The following is a 20,533-nucleotide window of genomic DNA, read 5'->3' as shown; positions in this document are numbered from 1 at the left end:
TATTGTAACAAATTCAATAAAGACTTTAAAAATAGTCCACATCAAAAAAAAATCTTAAAAAAAAAAATTCCACTAGTATTCTGACTAGTTACAGTTTATCTAATTTGGAGAAAACAAGCAGACATAGAAACAGCCTCAGTTAGTGGAATGTTGACTTTACAATCATTGGTGTGGGAAAAAATGCTTTTAACCCAAAGCTCCTTTATAAACCAACTGACTTTGGTAGGCAACATGGTGAAACCTTGACTAGAATTCACAGTCTCTCTGTTCCCTGCAAACAGCTGTATCAAGTTCAGAAGTGCCTCTTCTCTGAATGGAAACCATCACTGCTGGATCCCCACAAAACTGCCAATGACATTTCCAGAGAAATATACAAGCAGATTAAAGTTTTCAAAGGTCTTTTTATCTTTTTCTACTTAGATATGTTAAAACTTGCCCAACAGTGAGTCCATGCATGAGAATCCACTTTAGAGTTCTTTTTTGCTTTTCTAAGAAAGACCTGTAGGACTCTTAACATTTATCAAGTACTTCTTATATGCCAAACACTTTTTAAGAGTTTTGCATGTGTGAGTAATTTCATCCTCATAGTGGTCCCACCAGATGACTGCTATTATTTTTTTTATATAAATTTATTTATTTATTTATTTATTTATTTATTTATTTATTTATTTATTTTTAGCTGTTGGGTCTTCGTTTCTGTGCGAGGGCTTTCTCTAGTTGTGGCAAGCGGGGGCCACTCTTCATCGCGGTGCGCGGGCCTCTCACTATCGCGGCCTCTCTTGTTGCGGAGCACAGGCTCCAGACGTGCAGGCTCAGTAGTTGTGGCTCACAGGCCTAGCCGCTCCGCGGCATGTGGGATCTTCCCAGACCAGGGCTCGAACCCGTGTCCCCTGCATTGGCAGGCAGATTCTCAACCACTGCGCCACCAGGGAAGCACGACTGCTATTATTATCATCACTATTTTACAGCTGAGAGGTTAGCTAACTTGTCTAGGGTCTCATAAATAGTGGCAGAGCTGGGGATTGAACTGCATTTGGGGGCTGGGGACTGCACTCCTTTACTGTATGTTTTGCCCTCAAAACTATTACTGTCGATACACATGAAAATGTCCTGAATTTTCCGTGTGCTTGGATTTCATGGTAAGTATCTATTATCAAGGCCTCTGGGGGAAGCAGACGTGTCAGGAACCTTGAAGTTGAACAATATGCCAGAGCCTGTTTCTTCTGAGGGTGCCCTGCATCTGTGCTCCTGTTTTACTGACTCTGTCTTAGTAACAGTTTTTTGCCCCCTATATTTCTTTTGGTCAAATAACATCTTGACTTTCCCCTCACAGTAAAGCACATAGATCTAAAGTGTACAGTTTGATGAATTTTGACAAATGTATGCACCTGTAAACCCAACCAAGTCATAGAACATTCCCATCACCCTAGAAAATTGTCTTCAAAGTCTGCAACCACTCCCCTCAGATAACCACTGCTCTGATTTCTATCTCCATATGTTAATTTTGCTTGTTATTGAACATATGGTATGTAATTCAGGGTCTAACTTCTTTCACTCAACGAAGTCTTTTAGAGTCTCATGCATGTCATTGCCTGCATCAGTTGTTTCTTCCTTTTTATTGCTATGTATCATTCCATTGTGTGATTATGCCATAACTGGTTTGCCCGTCTTTTTCCTCTTGGGCAATTTGGTTGTTTCTGATTTTATGCTATAATAAATGATAATGCAATGAATATTCTTATTTAAATCTTTTTATAGATACGTGTTTTCATTTCTTTGGGGTATCTAGGCATAGAATTGCTATATCATAAGGTAGCTATATTGTGAACTTTAAAAAAAACTGTCAAGTAGTTTTCCAAAGTGATTGTATCATTTAACTATTCCATCAACCATGTATGAAAGATCCAGTTGCTCCACATAATCTCTACACTTGGTGTGACCACCACTTAAAAGAAAATAATTTAAAAATACTTGGCCACTTCTTAGTGTTATGGTTATACTTTTAAGTAGGGTAAGTTGGCTATGGCCATATAAAAATAAGGTTTATGCACTGCTTCCCTAAACTGGTTTGAGATACAAACCAATAGTGAGGCAACTGCATTTCTGGTGTCAGGTTTGCTTGCTTCTCTCAAATTCTGGCAGGAAAATGTAAGTTATTGCCATCTTTAGAAGTCTTGAAAATTAACATAGTAGTTGAACAGTTTCTTAGGCGAAGTTGCAAGAAGAAATTCATTTAAGCTGGGCTAATTACAGAGAGGTTTATTGTAAGGATACAAACACATCTCAAGGCGCCCAATTTTAGCAAGTCTAGCAGAATTTTACAGAACCAGAGAGGTATTAGTAAAATTCTTGCTTTTGTTCTCACTTTCTTTCTTTCCCTGTCCTTTTGGGCCCATGGCCCTTGTCTCTGCTGCACCTGCTTCATGCTTTTGTCTTTGGGAAAATATCCCATTACAAATGTCCCTAAAACAGCGGCTTCCACTTCTGATTACAAATGGCATTCTAGCCTGTACTTCCACAACCAGGAGAGAGAACGCGATGGCCTCAGCTTTGGTGAGATTTCAACCTTGGTCCAATCAGCTCACACAGTCCGACAGGCCAGGACACATTATTCTAATGTCCCTTCCAGTCACAACCAGGCATCCTCTCTGAGAAGGGGAAGTGAACAGCAAGAAAATGAGAGGTGGGTAGAATGACAGTCATCTCCAATATAAGGTTTTATGAGCTGGTATCTATTTAATTTCTCAATTGCTATTACCAAGTATCAATAGCCATCTTATCTTTAGCCTTATAATTTGGGACAGACTCACAAAGAATAGGTTACCCACCTATTCCCACCTGCCAAGAAAATGTTATTGTGTATACACGTTGATTATAGTAATTCCTTCTAAATTATTATATTTATATAGATTATTATATAGATGTTATGGAAAAATAGATAAATAGCTCATACCCTTCAATAGTAATTATATCTATCTTAATAAATGCTCTTAGTAGCTCACAAAGGTGCTTGGTGAAGTCAGAAAGATTCTAAACTATGTTATTTCTGTTGCCAGTGCTAATGTGAGGTTTTGATAAAAACCCTGAAAATGATTGTTCTTAATGAAACCAGTTAAGAAAAGATGCCTCGTATTTAATAAATACCTTCTCTTTCTGGTATGTGACATTAAAATCATTTACTTAAAGATTATTATTGAACTTTTTCCTTTAAAAATAAATATCCTCACATTTTCAAAGTTAGAAAGTAGCTAAAGAGAGTTACTTCAATTCCTAAAAGCAAGACCTTAGTAGTTGCCTTTTAGTGTTAAAGGATTACCATAAAATTATCATAAAATCCTTCTGCATTTCTTTCTCTCCTCCTCTCTCTCTCTCTCTCTCACACACACACACACACACACGCACACGCACACACACACACACACACACACACACACACACACACAGAATCACAGATACCATAGAAATTTTACTGTTGGCTCCTAACAAGTATATATGTTTAAGAATTCTCGGGAGTTCCCTGGTGGTCTAGTGGTTAGGACTCCTGGTTTTCACTGCCGTGGCCCGGTTTCAATCCCTGGTTGGGGAACTGAGATCCACAAGCTGTGGGGTGTGGCCAAAAAAAAAAAAAAGCATTCTCAATTTTCTGGCTGTGAATTACCCATTTGTAATTATCTGTAGCAACTATTTAATCCCAGGCTCATGTACCATTGCCAACCAGCATACCGGGGCCATTCTTCCCATTATAAATTAGTGTGTGGTCAGGGATAGAAAATGACATTGAACATTAACCTAGGGAATATGCAATTAGAAAGAACTAGCTGCAAGAAGAAAAAGTAATTGATTGTGCTCCTGAACTAAAGAGCAATGTGTTTTTGAATGATCTGCCTTTGGGATTATCTCTGTTTTGGCTCCTCTCCGCTGATGCAGGTGACTGGTAGGGAGACCATCTCTGATAACAGTTCCTAAAACCAGGCAAATCTATTTTCCATAGCCTGCTTCTCCACGTATCCTAAGCACTGTAGAGTCAGGAATTATATTTTCTTAAAAATGTAGGTATCAACGTTTTCTTAAATTTATAAAACTGATTTAATATTCTGAAAAAAGAAAGTTTCTCCCACAGGAGAAAATGTCGTCCTAGTTGGTAGGACCCTTCCCAAGTTCCCAGATCTTAACTCTGCCTCTTGTAGAGTAAGATACTGTGCACAGAAAGAAAGGAGAAGAAAAGCAGATATGCTTGGATAGCCTCTGTAATTGCTCATACTCTGGCTTTTCTTGGATTCTTGGTGAAAGAATTCACTTTGATCAAGTTCTTCAAAGCTTCCAATTACCTACAGGATAAGGATTATGGGGACCAATTTACATTGATCATAATTTAGAGGACTCTAAGTATTTAAACATAATACTATAGAATGATTGAGAATAATTAATATTAATATTACATACTTATAGCACCTCAATATTCATCATGCTCTCATATACCTTACTGAATTCAATTTACAAAGACTTTGTGATAGGCTAGGAACCTAAGGATAACAAGAAAATGTACTACTGATTTACCAATAGTAAGCAGGCACTTGGGCCTGTTTTGTGAATACTCCATTTCTTCTTCAGCCAGACCTGCACACTGTTGCCTGCCCCATCTTCCAAAAGATCACCTTTCATCTTCTCTCTTCTGTTCCTCTTCACCTTTCCTGGAGGGTAAAATCTAGACTTACTTACCTGCCATTCAACCTGCTCTATCTTTCTAATCTTATTTCTCCCTCAGCCTCCTTCTCCACTGACCCTCAGTTTTGGTGGAGGTGGCCTTGCTATTGCTCAGTTATGAGTACTGTTGGGGAATTCCTTTTTACCAAAAATCTCTCCCTCCCTTTTCAACCCCCTGAATCAATTCAAATCCTGGTATTCCTAATAGCTTTAGATTAATGTTTTGATATTATTCTGAGGCTCATAAGTAGGTATTCCCAAGGCTTTTAATAGTTTATATCTCTTATCATCATAAAATAATTCTTTTTGTTTCATTTAATACTTTTCAACTTGAATTTTAGTTTGTTCAATAATAATATTGCCATTCCCGCTTTGTTTGTTTGTCTTGTTTTGTTGTAATTTTCCTACCTTTCATCTTCAAAAATTTAATTCAGTTTTAAGGTATTCTTTCCTCTCTTGCTTTCTCTCTCTCTCTCTCTGCCTTAACACAACGTAAGACATAAGAATCTCTTTTAATTGAGGAATTTAATCCATTCACATTTATTGAGATACCAGCATGCTTGATTGCTTGATTAAATCAGCTAATACTTGTAAAACACTTAGAACAGTCCCTAGGACAAGGCAAGTGCTTCATATGCTTGTTCAGTCAATCAATCCATTCTATTCTTGCCTTCTTGTGTTGTGCTTTCTGTTTGAAAAGCTTTCTTGTCTTTGGTTTTGCTTGTTTTTTGGTTTTGTTTTGTTTGGCCTGTGTTGTTTTGGGTCCTTGTTTTTTCACTTTTGCTAATAAGACTTTCTTTTTTTTTTCTCCATGGTATTTGAAAGTTCTAAGTCTTATGCTTATTGTCTCAGTATTCTTAGGTTTTTAATAACTATATTTAAACTTACATCTCTCTTGAAATTGATATTTAATCTGTATCTAAAATCTCACTCTCCTCAAAACACCCCCCACCCACCTAGGTCCCTCCCCATCCTAAACCCCACCCCTGCCTAAGTTCCACCCCCGCCTAAACTCCACCCCACATAGGCAAAGCTGGTTTTTTTTTCTCCTTATTTAGATTGGGGGGGGTTCTGTTTTACCTTGTGGATTCATTTATATTTTTTATTTTTTCTAATAAATCTTTTATTTTTCTAATTTTATTTTATTGTTTATACTTTGTTATTGTTCTGCTCCTTTTGGCGAGTCCCCCCCCTTTTTTCTTTTTTTCTTTTTTTCTTTTTTCTGCTGTGGTTTTGTTTTATCCTGTTGCAGTTGTTTCAATTATATTTTTATTTTTCCTACATATTTTTTATCTTTCTAATTTTATTTATTTTTTTAAATTTATTTTTTAAATGTATTTATTTTATTTAGTTTTGGCTGTGTTGGGTCTTCGTTTCTGTGCGAGGGCTTTCTCCAGTTGCGGTGAGCGGGGGACACTCTTCATCGTGGTATGCGGGCCTCTCACTATCGCGGCCTCTCTTGTTGCGGAGCACAGGCTCCAGACGCGCAGGCTCAGTAGTTGTGGCTCATGGGCCTAGTTGCTCCGCGGCATGTGGGATCTTCCCAGACCAGGGCTCGAACCTGTGTCCCCCACCTTGGCAGGCAGACTCTCAACCACTGCGCCACCAGGGAAGCCCCTCTAATTTTATTTTCCTTTTTATTCTTTGTTACTGTATTGCTCCTTTTTTTTTTTTTTTTTTTTTTTTGGCCACATCACACGACTTGTGGGATCTTCGTTCCCAGGCTGGAGGTTGCGCCCGAGCTCCTGTGGTGGGAGCTCTGAGTCCAAACTGCTGGACTAACAGAGAGCCTCAGACCCCAAGGAATATTAATCGGAGTGAGGCCTCCAGGAGGTCCTCATCTCAGCCCAAGACCCAGCTCTATCCAACTGCCTGCAAACTCCAGTGCTGGACACCTCAGGCCAAACAACCAGTAAGACAGGAATACAGCCCCACCATTCAAAAAAAAAAAAAAAAAGCCAACAATGAAACCACAGAAAATTATGTTACAGACGAAGGAGCAAAGTAAAAACCTGCAAGACCAAATAAATGAAGATGAAATAGGCAACCTACCTGAAAAAGAATTCAGAGTAATGATAGTAAAGATGATCCAAAATCTTGGAAACAGGATGGAGAAAATAAAAGAAACATTAAACAAGGATCTAGAAGAACTAAAGAGCAAACAAACAGTGATGAACACAATAACTGAAATTAAAAGTACTCTAGAAAGAATCAGTAGCAGAATAACTGAGGCAGAAGAACGGATAAGTGAGCTGGAAGATAAAATGGTGGAAATAACTACCAGGGAGCAGAATAAAGAAAAAAGAATGAAAAGAATTCAGGACAGTCTCAGAGACCTCTGGGACAACATTAAATGCACCAACATTCGAATTATAAGGGTCTCAGAAGAAGAAGAGAAAAAGAAAGGGTTTGAGAAAATATTTGAAGAGATTATATTCGAAAAATTCCCTAACATGGGGAAGGAAATAGTCAACCAACTCCAGGAAGTGCAGAGAGTGCCATGCAGGGTAAATCCAAGGAGAAACACGCCAAGACACATATTAATTAAAGTATCAAAAATTACACACAAAGAAAAAATATTGAAAGCAGCAAGGGAAAAGCAACAAATAACATACCAGGGAATCCCCATAAGGTTAACAGCTGATCTTTCAGCAGAAACTCTGCAAGCCAGGAGGGAGTGGCAGGACATATTTAAAGTGATGAAAGGGAAAAAACTACAAAGAAGATTACTCTACCCAGCAAAGATCTCATTCAGATTCGATGGAGAAATCAAAAGCTTTACAGATAAGCAAAAGCTACAAGAATTCAGCACCACCAAACCGGCTTTACAACAAATGCTAAAGGAACTTCTCTAAGTGGGAAACACAAGGGAAGAAAAGGACCCACAAAAGCAAACCCAAATCAATTAAGAAAATGGTAATAGGAATATACATATCAATAATCACCTTGAATGTAAATGGATTAAATGCTCAAACCAAAAGACACAGACGGGCTGAATGGATACAAAAACAAGACCCATATATATGCTGTCTACAAGAGACCCACTTCAGACCTAGGGACACATACAGACTGAAAGTGAGGGGATGGAAAAAAGATATTCCATGCAAATGGAAATCACAAGAAAGCTGGAGTAGCAATACTCATATCAGATAAAATAGACTTTAAAATAAAGACTGTTACAAGAGATAAGGAAGGACACTACATAATGATCAAGGGACCAATCCAAGAAGAAAACATAACAATTATAAATATATATGCACCCAACATAGGAGCATCTCAATACATAAGGCAAATGCTAATAGCCATAAAAGGAGAAATCAACAGTAACACAATAATAGTGGGGGACTTTAACACCCCACTTACAGCAATGGACAGATCATCCAGACAGAAAATAAATAAGGAAACACAAGCTTTAAATGACACAATAGACTAGATAGACTTAGTTGATATTTTTAGGACATTCCACCCGAAAGCGGAAGAGTACACTTTCTTCTCAAGTGCACATGGAACATTCTCCAGAATAGATCACATTTTGGGTCACAAATCAAATCTTGGAAAATTTAAGAAAATTGAAATCGTATCAAGCATCTTTTCCGACCACAACTCTATGAGATTAGAAATCAATTACAGGGAAAAAAAAACAGTAAAAAGCACAAATACATGGAGGCTAAACAGTGTGCTGCTAAATAACCAAGAGATCACTGAAGAAATCAAAGAGGAAATCAAAAAATACCTAGAAACAAATGACAACAAAAACACCATGATCAAAAACCTATGGGATGCAGCAAAAGCAGTTCTAAGAGGGAAGTTTATAGCTGTACAAGCCTACCTCAAGAAACAAGAGAAATCTCAAATAAACAATCTAACCTTACATCTAAAGGAACTAGAGAAAGAAGAACAAACAAAACCCAAAGTTAGTAGAAGGAAAGAAATCAGAAAGATCAGAGCAGAAATAAATGAAATAGAAACAAAGAAAACAATAACAAAGATCAATAAAACTAAAAGCTGATTCTTTGAGAAGATAAACAAAATTGATAAACCTTTAGCCAGACTCATCAAGAAAAAAAGGGAGAGGATGCAAGTCAATAAAATTAGAAATGAAAAAGGAGAGATTACAACTGACACTGCAGAAATACAAAAGATCATAAGAGACTACTACAAGCAAGTATATGCCAATAAAATGGACAACCTGAAAGAAATGGACAAATTCTTGGAAAAGTGCAACCTTCCAAGATTGAACCAGGAAGAATTAGAAAATATAAACAGACCAGTCACAGGTAATGAAATTGAAACTGTAATTAAAAATCTTCCAACAAACAAAAGTCCAGGACCAGATGGCTTCACAGGTGAATTCTATCAAACATTTAGAGAAGCGTTAATGCACATCCTTCTCAAACTCTTCCCAAAAATTGTGGAGGGAGGAACACTCCCAACCTCGTTCTATGAGGCCACCATCACTCTGATACTAAAACCCGACAAACATGTCAGAAACGAAGAAAATTATAGACCAATATCACTGATGAACATAGATGCAAAAATCCTCAACAAAATACTAGCAAACAGAATCCAACAACACATTAAAAGGATCGTACCCCATGATCAAGTGGGATTTATCCCAGGGATGCAAATATTCTTCAATATACACAAAACAATGTAATACACCATATTAACAAAATAAAGAATAAAAACCATATGATCATCTCAATAGATGCAGAAAAAGCTTTTGACAAAATTCAACACCCATTTATGATAAAAACTCTCCAAAAAGTGGGCATAGAGGGAACCTACCTCAACATAATAAAAGCTGCATACAGCAAACCCACAGCAAACATCATTCTCAATGGTGAAAACTGAAAGCGTTTACTCTAAGATCAGGAACAAGACAAGGATGTGCACTCTTGCCACTATTATTCAACATAGTATTAGAAGTCCTAGCCATGGCAATCGGAGAAGAAAAAGAAATAAAAGGAATACAAATTGGAAAAGAAGAAGTAAAACTGTCACTGTTTGCTGATGACATGATACTATATGTAGAAAATCCTAAAGATGCCACCAGAAAACTACTAGAACTAATCAATGAATTTGGTAAGTTTGCAGGATACAAAATTAATGCACAGAAGTCTCTTGCATTCCTATACACTGACAACGAAAGATCAGAAAGAGAAATTAAGGAAACAATCCCATTTACCATCACAACAAAAAGAATAAAATACCTAGGAATAAACCTACCTAAGGAGGCAAAATACCTGTACTCAGAAAACTATAAAACACTGATGAAAGAAATCAAAGATAACATAAACAGATGGTGAGATATACCACGCTCCCTGATTGGAAGAATCAATATTGTGAAAATGACTATACTACCCAAAGCAATCTACAGGTTCAATGCAATTCCTATCAAATTACCAATGGCATTTTTCACAGAACTAGAACAAGAAATTTTACAATTTGTATGGAAACACAAAAGATCCCAAATAGCCAAAGCAATCTTGAGAAAGAAAAACAGAGCTGGAGGAATCATGCTCCCTGACTTCAGACTATACTACAAAGCTACAGTAATCAAGACAGTATGGTACTGGCACAAAAACAAATATAGATCAATGGAACAGTATAGAAAGCCCAGAGATAAACCCACACACATATGGTCACCTTATCTTTGATTAAGGAGGCAAGAATATACAATGGAGAAAAGACAGCCTCTTCAATAAGTGGTGCTGGGAAAACTGGACAGCTACATGTAAAAGAATGAAATTAGAACACTCCCTAACACCATACACAAAAATAAACTCAAAATGGATTAAAGACCTAAATGTAAGGCCAGACACTATAAAACTCTTAGAGGAAAACATAGGCAGAACATTCTATGACATAAATCACAGCAAGATCCCTTTTGACCCACCTCTTAGAGTAAGGGAAATAAAAATAAACAAATGAGACCTAATGAAACTTAAAAGCTTTTGCACAGCAAACGAAACAATAAACAAGACAAAAGGACAACCCTCAGAATGGGAGAAAATATTTGCAAATGAAGCAACTGACAAAGGCGTAATCTCCAAAATATACAAGCAGCTCATGCAGCTCCATATCACAAAAACAAACAACCGAGTCCAAAAATGGGCGGAAGATCTAAATAGACATTTCTCCAAAGAAGACATACAGATGGCCAACAAATGCATGAAAAGATGTTCAACATCACTAATCATTAGAGAAATGCAAATCAAAACCACAATGAGGTATCACCTCACACTGGTCAGAATGGCCATCATCAAAAAATCTACAAATAATCAACGCTGGAGAGGGTGTGGAGAAAAGGGAACCCTCTTGCACTGTTGGTGGGAATGTAAATTGATACAGCCACTATGGAGAACAGTATGGAGGTTCCTTAAAAATCTAAAAATAGAACTACCATATGACCCAGCAATCCCACTACTGGGCATATACCCTGAGAAAACCACAATTCAAAGAGAGACATGTACCACAGTGTTCACTACAGCACTGTTTACAATAGCCAGGACATGGAAGCAACCTAAATGCCCATCAACAGATGATTGAATAAAGAAGATGTGGCACATATATACAATGAAGTATTACTCAGCCATAAAAAGGAACAAAATTGAGTTATTTGTAGTGAGGTGGATGGACCCAGAATCTGTCATACAGAGTGAAGTGTCAGAAAGAGAAAAACAAATACTGTATGCTAATGCATATATATGGAACTTTAAAAAGCGGTACTGATGAACCTAGTGGCAGGGCAGGAATAAAGACGCAGACATAGAGAACAGACTTGAGGGCATGGTGGGGAGGCAAAGCTGGGATGAAGTGAGAGTGTAGCACTGATGTATATACACTACCAAGGGTAAAATGGATGGCTAGTGGGAAGCAGCCGCATAGCACAGGGAGATCAGCTCGGTGCTTTGTGACCACCTAGAGGGGTGGGATAGGGAGGGTGGGAGGGAGGCTCAAGAGGGAGGAGTTATGGGGATATATGTATACATACAGCTGATTTCACTTTGTTTTACAGCAGAAACTAACACAACATTGTAAAGCATTTATACTCCAATAAAGATGTGAAAAAAATAATATTAAAAAACAAAAACAAAAACAAAAACTTTGAAGGCATCACTCCATTGTTTTCTAGCATCTTGTACTGTAGGGAATATGCAAATATGATTCCTGCTCTTTTGTAGGTAATCTACTTTTTCTCTCATGGTTTTTAGGATTCTCTTTTAATCTTAGAGTTCAGAAAATTCACCATGGTGTGTCTAGGTTTGTTTCTTTTAAAATTATTCCTGCTCAGTGCTCAATGAACTATTTCAGAAATTTTACATAATTTTTTCTTTTAAAAAATGTCTTATTAATTAAATGCAAACACAATCTGTAATATATTTGTTTTGCTTTAAATTTTTTTATTGTGTTAAAATGTACATAACATAAAATTTACCATTTTAACTATTTTTGAATGCACAATCCAGAGGCCTTAAGTACATTCACATTGTGGTGACCATCACCACTATCAATCTCCAGACTTTTCTTATCATCCCAAAATGAAACTCTGGAACCATTCAGCAATAACTTTCCATTCCCTGCTTCCTCCAGCCCCTGATAGCCACCATTTTACTTTGTGGCTCTACAAATTTTACTGCTCTTAAGGGCTTCATATAAGTGGAATCATACCATATTTGTCCCTTTGTTTCTGGCTTGTTTCATTTAAGCATGTTTACAAGGTTTCTCCATGTTGTAGATGTATCAGAATTTTATTCCTTTTTAAGGCTAATATTCTATTATATGGATATACCACATTTTGTTTATTCATTCATCCATTGATGGACATTTGGGTTGTTTCCACCTTTTTGGCTATAGTAATGCTGCTGTGAATACTGGTATACAAATATCTGTTGGAATCTTTGCCTTCAATTCTTTTGGATATATACCTAAAAGAGGAATTTCTGGATCATATGATAGTTCTATGTTTAATTTTTTTTTGAGGAACCACCATACCATTTTCCACAGCAGCTGTATCATTTACATTTCCACTAGCATTCAAGAGCGTTCTAATTTCTCCACATCCTTGCCAATGTTTGTTGTTTTCTGTTTTGTTTTTTTATAATAGCCATCCTAATTGGTGTGAAGTGGTATCTCATTGTGGTTTTGATTTGCATTTCCCTAATGATTAGTGATGTTGAGCATTTTTCATGAGCTTACCTAATTGCTTTTTTGGTTATTCTCTCTTGGTCTTTCTCCCCTTCTAGAACTCCAGTTAGGTGATGTTGGATCTCCTGTATCTTTCTTTCCTGTCTCTTAATTTTGCACCTATTTTCATCTTATTATTTTTTACTGCACACTCAGAGATTTCCTTGGCCAGATATTTTAATTTACTAACTTTATCTTCTGCTATGTAAATTCTGTTATTTGGGCCATCTGTTGTTTATTCTGGTGATCATATTTTTAATTTCCAAGGATTCTGATAGATTCTTTTTCACAGCCATCTGTTCTTCCTTTGGATGTGACATACTCTTGACTCTATTAACTCTGATTTCTTGTTTCTTCTATTAACTCTGTTTCTTTAGGAATTAGTTCTTCCACTCTGAGTTTGCTCCCTCTCATTCATTTCCTTCAAATAATTGGTGATTGTTGGCTGTATATTCATATTTATTAATGACCTGGATTGGGAGCTGGAGTGCATTTCCCTAGCCCAAATGAAAAATCCCTTCTTCTTTGGCAGTGACAGGTTCTGAATAGAGCAAACTTTCTTTTGATAATTGATAAGGGAAGCAGAAGGAAAGATGTACAAGTTGTTTCTTTTTCCATTGGGGATTGCATAGTGATCATATGTTACCTAGGCATTAAATTATCCTGATTTTCTGGTCCCAGCAACCACCTTTGGAAAGCTCTGTATCAGATTTTTCATTTATTTGGCCAATGGAAGACTGTATTCTGGGGCACAGTCCTGGGGCAAAGAACAGAGTCTGCAACTCTGAGAGCAGAGGACTGGTGCGCTGTTCTGCAAGACTTTAATTATTCACCCAGCCTACCACCCCATAGCCAGCTGCTTCTTAGAGCTTGAGTCTAACAGCTTGGGATTTGCCAAGAGAGGACTGGGGCTGAATTACGGAGAGCTGAATTGCTTTGCATAATAACATGGGACAAATTACTGGCAAGGAATGAGAGAAGGAGAGGGCTAAAATACATAGCAGGATGCTGGGGACTTAATTGTTGGAAATATCTAAAGAACTTTTAAAAATATAGAAATCGAATACTTTTTAACCTATTAGCTCTTCTGTGATGTGAGTCCTCTTCTTTTCTCCAAAGTTTGAGTGAAGTTTGCTATACTCAAATATGCCTTTTTTTAAAAAGTGTGAGTGTTGCTGGTTTGGTACAGATCAGAGAAAGGAAGCAATTGTAGGGCAGAAATAAAAGTGAAAATAAGATTCCAGGGGTAGTATATACTAAGATTCAAAAGTGACCTTGAGTATACAAGCCTCTGGGATTCTTCATGTAACTTTGGGAGGGAAAGGAATGTGGAGTTTCTGCTGGCATCTGGGTTACATATTTATTATTTGAACTTTCACTTAATTGTGTGTGCATATGCTCATTGTAAACTCCTTAGGTATAGGCAGTTGTACTTTTTGTTGTGTATATCTATCTTTTTACTGCCCATGAGTCTGGCACTGCAATGTGCACATAATATGCTTTCATTAGGTACTTCCCTGGCAGCCCAGAGGTTAAGACTCCACACTTCCACTGCAGGGGGTGCGGGTTCAATCCCTGGTCAGGGAATTAAGATCCTGCATGCTGTGAGGTGGTGTGGCCAAAAAAAAATTTTTTTTAATGCTTTCATTAAACAGGTTTTTTTTTTTTTGGCCGCGTTGGGTCTTTGTGGCTGCGTGCAGGCTTTCTCTAGTTACGGCGAGCAGGGGCTACTCTTAGTTGCTGTGCGCGGGCTTCTCATTGCGGTGGCTTCTCTTGTTGCGGAGCACGGGCTCTAGGCACGCGGGCTTCAGTAGTTGTGGCATGCAGGCTTCAGTAGTTGTGGCTCGTGGGCTCAGTAGTTGTGGCTTGCGGGCTTAGCTGCTCTGCGGCATGTGGGATCTTCCCAGACCAGATCTCAAACCCATGTCCCCTGCATTGGCAGGCGGATTCTTAACCACTGTGTCACCAGGGAAGCCCCTAAATAGTTTTTAAATCACTCAACATATTGAGTTTCCACTGATCCACTCCTATCCCTACTTCTTTGTGAAAAAAGTTTAAAAGACCCATTCTTGTGGTTGGACTAAGAGGTAAGGCTTAAAAGCAGATTGACCCATTTGAGGATTAAATTCATAACAAATCTACCCTACAACCAGGTATTGAGGCACTGAAAATGCTTCATTTTGATGAAATGAGAAAGTATATACATAAACAGAAATGACACGGTAGAAAGCACCACAAATGAGCCAAAATATGATTTACCTCTTTCATTTGATAAGCATTGATTTTCTAATTCACATAAGGTAATAAAATATCTCTAGAAATGAATACCTCTTTTTGTTTTGTTTTTTTTTTTGTCTGCTCAGAATCCCTTTTCCTTTCTTAGGGTAGACAGTCATTTGATTTTCCTTTGAGAAGCCATCCCCAACCTGTTGCAGATTGGGTTCAGTGTTCAGTCAATGTGTCCCCCTTCCCTTGGCCAAGACTCAAGCTGTGCCAGTCAGACTCTTCCTGGAATGTGAATGTTAAAGCCAGTGACTGTATTAGAGCTAATTCATTCCTACTATGCTGCCCTCAGTAGAGTGTCCATTCGTTCCTGCTGACAAGTTCAGCAGAGCTGCCCAAATTATTGTTCTTTCTGAATCTGGGTTCCTTAAGCTTTTTTTTGGGGGGGGGAGGCATTTCTGAGCTACTCAGATCCAGTCCAATAAATTACTTCTTGCTAAAATCAACCAGCTTCTGTTTCTGCTGCCTGCAACCAAAGAACTCTGACTTATACAGCTCCAATACAAATGGTCTATACTTAGAGTATCTATAACTATTTGATAAATTAATTTTAAAAACTTAGGTGGCAGCATTTGCTCAGATAAAAATTAGCTTCCTCAAACAATGACACTAACTAAGTGTCCAGTTACCGAGGTGTTCCATCAAAAAGGACAAAGTAGGGACTTCCCTTGTGGCCCAGTGGGTAAGACTCCGTGCTCCCAATTCAGGGGGCATGGGTTCAATCCCTGGTCAGGGAAATAGATCCCACATGCATGCCACAATTAAGAGTCCACATTCTGCAACAAAGAAGTCCACATGCCGCAACTAAGAAGTCCACATGCTGCAACATGCTGGAGCAGCCAAAATAAATAAATAAATATTAAAAAAAAAAAAAGGACAAAGTATTTTCCAAGTCTTCATGAAGGGGAACAAAAGGGGAGGAACAGTATGTTTCTTTACTTCTAGGGCATGTGAACTGAAGAAGGACATACACAAATCAAAACTTGTATAATTCCTTCTCTATTTTTATTTATTCCATTAATGATATTCCTACTGTGGTATAAGGCCCAACAGATGTGCCTTGACATCTGAGGGAAACTGAGAGTGCTTCCGATGGCCTAACCACAAGTCCGCCTCCCCACTCTGCTCCCATGGATAAGGTCTTCTACCCTTATCATGGGAACCAGGCACAGAGCCTGCCCATCCCTGAGTAGCAGGCTTTAGTTCCCTGCCTGCCCATGGAATTATTCAAAGAAGCCAATCCCATGGAACTCAGCAGGCACCTGATTTGATACTACCCTTTTGATACTACAACTGCACTCTCCCACAGCCCCCGACCATTCACTCTGTTCCCAAGTCCCCACATGACAATGTTTGGTATGTTGTGTCCTCCTCTCCGGGGCTATGAGTATATATGACTGATAAACTGCTGTGCAGTGTTAGGTGTCATGCTTTTGGCCATTTCCATAACCCTAGGATAGAAATCCCTTTTTCACCAGTAGGGTGAAGAGGGGGTGATTAAACACTTACCTGAAGAGAAGAACAAAGCTTTCTTCCTCAAGCCAAGAGAAATGCACTTGGGAATGAGACAAGGACATAGTTTGGCCACTTTCTTGTGCCTCCTTTCCTTCATTTAGAAAGTAATGCTAAGGACTGGAGGGAAAACTCCAATGAGAGATGCAACAGCTAAAAGCTCTCACTTTTGGCAGAGAACCAGGAAAGCTTCATTTGTAACAGGGTGATGAGAAGGCCCGGACTGTCTCCTGCTTGGCTACTATTAGAAGGCCAACTGGGAGCCAGGGCTCGCGGTGGCCTATCCCACCTCGCCAGGAGACCACATTGGGCTTTGGGGCCCCAACCATCACTGTAACAAGAAATGTACCTTTATTTAGAATGTAAACTGCACATGTCCACCTCTCAGGTAAGGATTTGAGGATTCGAAATCTTGGCCATCTTTCTGTTGATCATGACCAGTGTGTGCCATTTTCAACCACACCAAACGAGTGACTATCGACCAAGGCATTTGGTTGGCTAATTTTTCTTTACCATCACTTTCACTACCTTTCCCCCCTCCAGGCCAATCCAACCTTCTTTTATATCCTGACTACTAAGATCCATACGAGATATCAGCTCCCTTTCTGCTCCCCTTTGAATATTGTTTTAATTTTAATATGGGATTCATTTCAAAGATATTTACTTTGTAGCTCATTTACTTTATCATGTAGTGGCTCAAAAATGGAAGTTGGAGTCTGGAAAGAGCTGTGCTTGGTTTTTTACTAAACTGTGAGACTGTGGGTGGGCTCTGGTTGTTGGTTTCCGCTTATGTAAAGCAGAGATAATACACCTTCCTGGGTGGGTTGCTGAGAGTATTTAATGAGGTCACGTATGTCAATCTCTGGCACAGTGTCTGGTGCATAACAAATCCTCAGCTCACGTTCATTTCCACTCCTATCTATCCTTTTAATTTGTAAATGGGTTCCTTACTCATCAAAGGTTACTGAATATCAACAGAGGCAAGAAGATTGGAGTGTAAGACCCAAAGGAGTAGATGAAAGCATATGGGCAGTTTTGGGGGATGTGTACTACTGACTCCTAAAAGTATCATCAATAAAGTTAATTATAGCATAAAAGAATGGGCAGTGAGTAGGGCTGGTTCTGTGTGAGTGTGACTGTCTTTTACAGATAGAAGGATAAAAGTGGGCTGGCTCTAAATCTGTCTCTTCAGGCAGGCTTGTTGGCAGTCATAGTGACTCTGGTTCCAGCCTTCTTGTAGAGTCCCAGAGCCTCTCCACAACTTCATTGCCCTCCTTTAGACTTCCCACTCCCACTCCCCTTTGTTTCCTTGAAGCACTTCCTCCCAGTTTGTTATCAAGCTGTAAGGGTTTGAAGAACTCATTGACAATGGAGTTGGTAATTGATAATGCCTTAACATGTAATGCCTTCAAAGGAGATTGGCAATTAATAGAGGACTATGTCTTATGCCAAAAAAATGGCTTTCTAATGGTAAAATTTAAGAGTAAAAACCTGAGCATATGGTTTAGAACTTGAATTCTGACAATTAGACATGCACAGATTTGAAGCCTAGATTCATCACTTAATAGCTATGAGATCATAAGCAAGTTACTTATCCTAAGTCTCAGTTTCCTTAACTGTAAAATAGGGATAATAATACCTACCTCATAGGAGTATCATGAAGATTCAAGGAAATAATCCCTGTGAAGCACTTAGCCCTATGCTGGCACTTGACAAATGTTAGCTGTTATTATCATTATTGTTTTATTTTGTGAAATCCCATCCCATTGGCAAGGATCAATTCTATTCATATGTAAGTCCAACGCAGAATCCAGGAAAGGTAGATATAGATTTAATTCACTTAATCTGAATTAGTTGTTGGAAGTGGCATATTCAGGTCCCTTGGTCCCCTGCCCACCCCGAGCTGAATTCATGGCTCTCACAGCAGAGCCCGAGCACTTCTTGTCTTTTCCAGGCAGACTGTAGAAGCTTCACGTCTCACTGCTGACGAGTTTAATTCTAAGGCAAAATATTTTACCCGTTTAGCATATTGTTAAATTAGACCGACTCCCTATCTTCTGAAATGCACATTTTGGGATTGATGGATTTAGAATTTTTTTTTTTTAGGTTTTGCTGATCACAGGTTTAAGTCTTTAAGTCTTTTCGTCTCCTCTTACACAGAAAAACATTGACAAAAATGTAATCAGTGAGTGGCCCAATTGAATAAAATGAAACTGTCAAAGGAAGCTATAATGACGCTTAGGGTTTGGTGGTTCTTGGTTTCCAGTTTTGCTTTTGCAGGTTGTAGCCAGTTAGAGGTTGGGATGCTAAATCTACCCTTTGCGAATAAACAGACAAATGATTTGGTCTTCCATTCTGCCAGGCCTTGATCTTTTGAGTTAAAGAAAAGAGTGTAAGTAATTCCTTCTTTGGAGCAACAATTTTCAGGGACAGCTGTTTTCTAGCTTATGGGGAGGAGGAATTTCTGGCTGCTAGCTAGCTTCAGATGAAGGGTTTGCAGAATTCCTGCTCTTCCCCAGTTGGTGCTAACGCATTCCTCATTGTCTGCTGTGGTTGGGCTGCTCTCTTCATTAAGAGAAAAGGGATAGGGGTCAATTTTCAAAATCACAGACATCTAAATGTGTGCAGAATTTGGATATTTTAGATATCAGTACCTAAACTAAGATGAAAAATCTCAGAGATAGCAGATGACATCATGTTCCAAGGTATGGAGAAAACTTCCCTTCTAAAAGGGCTGCCTTAAAGAATAAACAAGGCCTTAATGAGAAAGAATTCCAACTTCAAAGTTTACATTTGGAGTAATCTGATGAATCATTTTTATAATTCCAGTTTCTCTATCTCTAACATGAGTACAGTAGCCCAGATCAGGCTCCAAGACTAGGTGTGAGAACTGTATGAGATACATGATTTCATCCTATTATGTTTTTAGTTTTGGAGATTGAAAAAAATTCTGGGCATGTATCCCAGAGAAATTAAAACTTAACATTCACACAAAAATATATGCATAACTCATGGTAGCTTTATTTGTAATAGTCAAACACTAAAAATAATCCAAAGATCCTTCAATGAGTGAATGGATAAACAAACTGTGGTACATCCATACCATGTAATACTACTCAGTAGTAAAAAGGAAGTGATACATGCAACGGCTTGGATGGATCTCAAATGAATTATACTGAGTTTGAAAAGGCAATTCAAAAAGGTCACATACTCTGTGATTCTTCCATTTATATGACAGAAAGCAGAAAGCATTAGGTGCTTTAGATTTAGACAAAAGCATTAATGCTTTTGTCTTGAAATGACAAAAGTTTAGAGATGGAAAACAGATTAGTGATTGCCAGGGGATAGTGATGGGCGGGGAAGATGGTGTCTGTGGTCATAAAAAGGCAGTAGAAGGGATCCTTATGGTGATGGACCTCTTATCTATTTGGATAGTGGAAGTGATTACATGAATCTATACATGCAATATAAAATTGCACATTATTAAGTGCACAAACAAATAAGTGCATGTAGAACTTATGAAATATGGATCGATCATTGGATTATAGCAATGTCAATAGTTTGGTTGTGATATTGCACTATAGTTATGCAAGGTGTTATCTGGGGGAACTGAGTAAAGGGTACATAAGGTCTCGCTATATTATTTCATACAACTGCAAGTGATCTACAATTATCTCAAATTTTAAAACATAATTTTTTTTTTAGTTTGGACCTTTTGACTGCCTTCATCCAGTTCCCCTCCCCCACCCTCTGCCTCTGGTAACCACAAATCTGATTTCTAGATGAGTTTGTTTATTTGTTTTCAAAGTACAATTGACCTACAACACTATGTTAGTTTCTGTTA

The sequence above is a fragment of the Balaenoptera borealis genome (genome assembly GCF_965194805.1).
Source record: "Balaenoptera borealis genome assembly, chromosome: 6".
NCBI lineage: Eukaryota > Metazoa > Chordata > Mammalia > Artiodactyla > Balaenopteridae > Balaenoptera > Balaenoptera borealis.
This window is presented reverse-complemented; position numbering follows the sequence as displayed.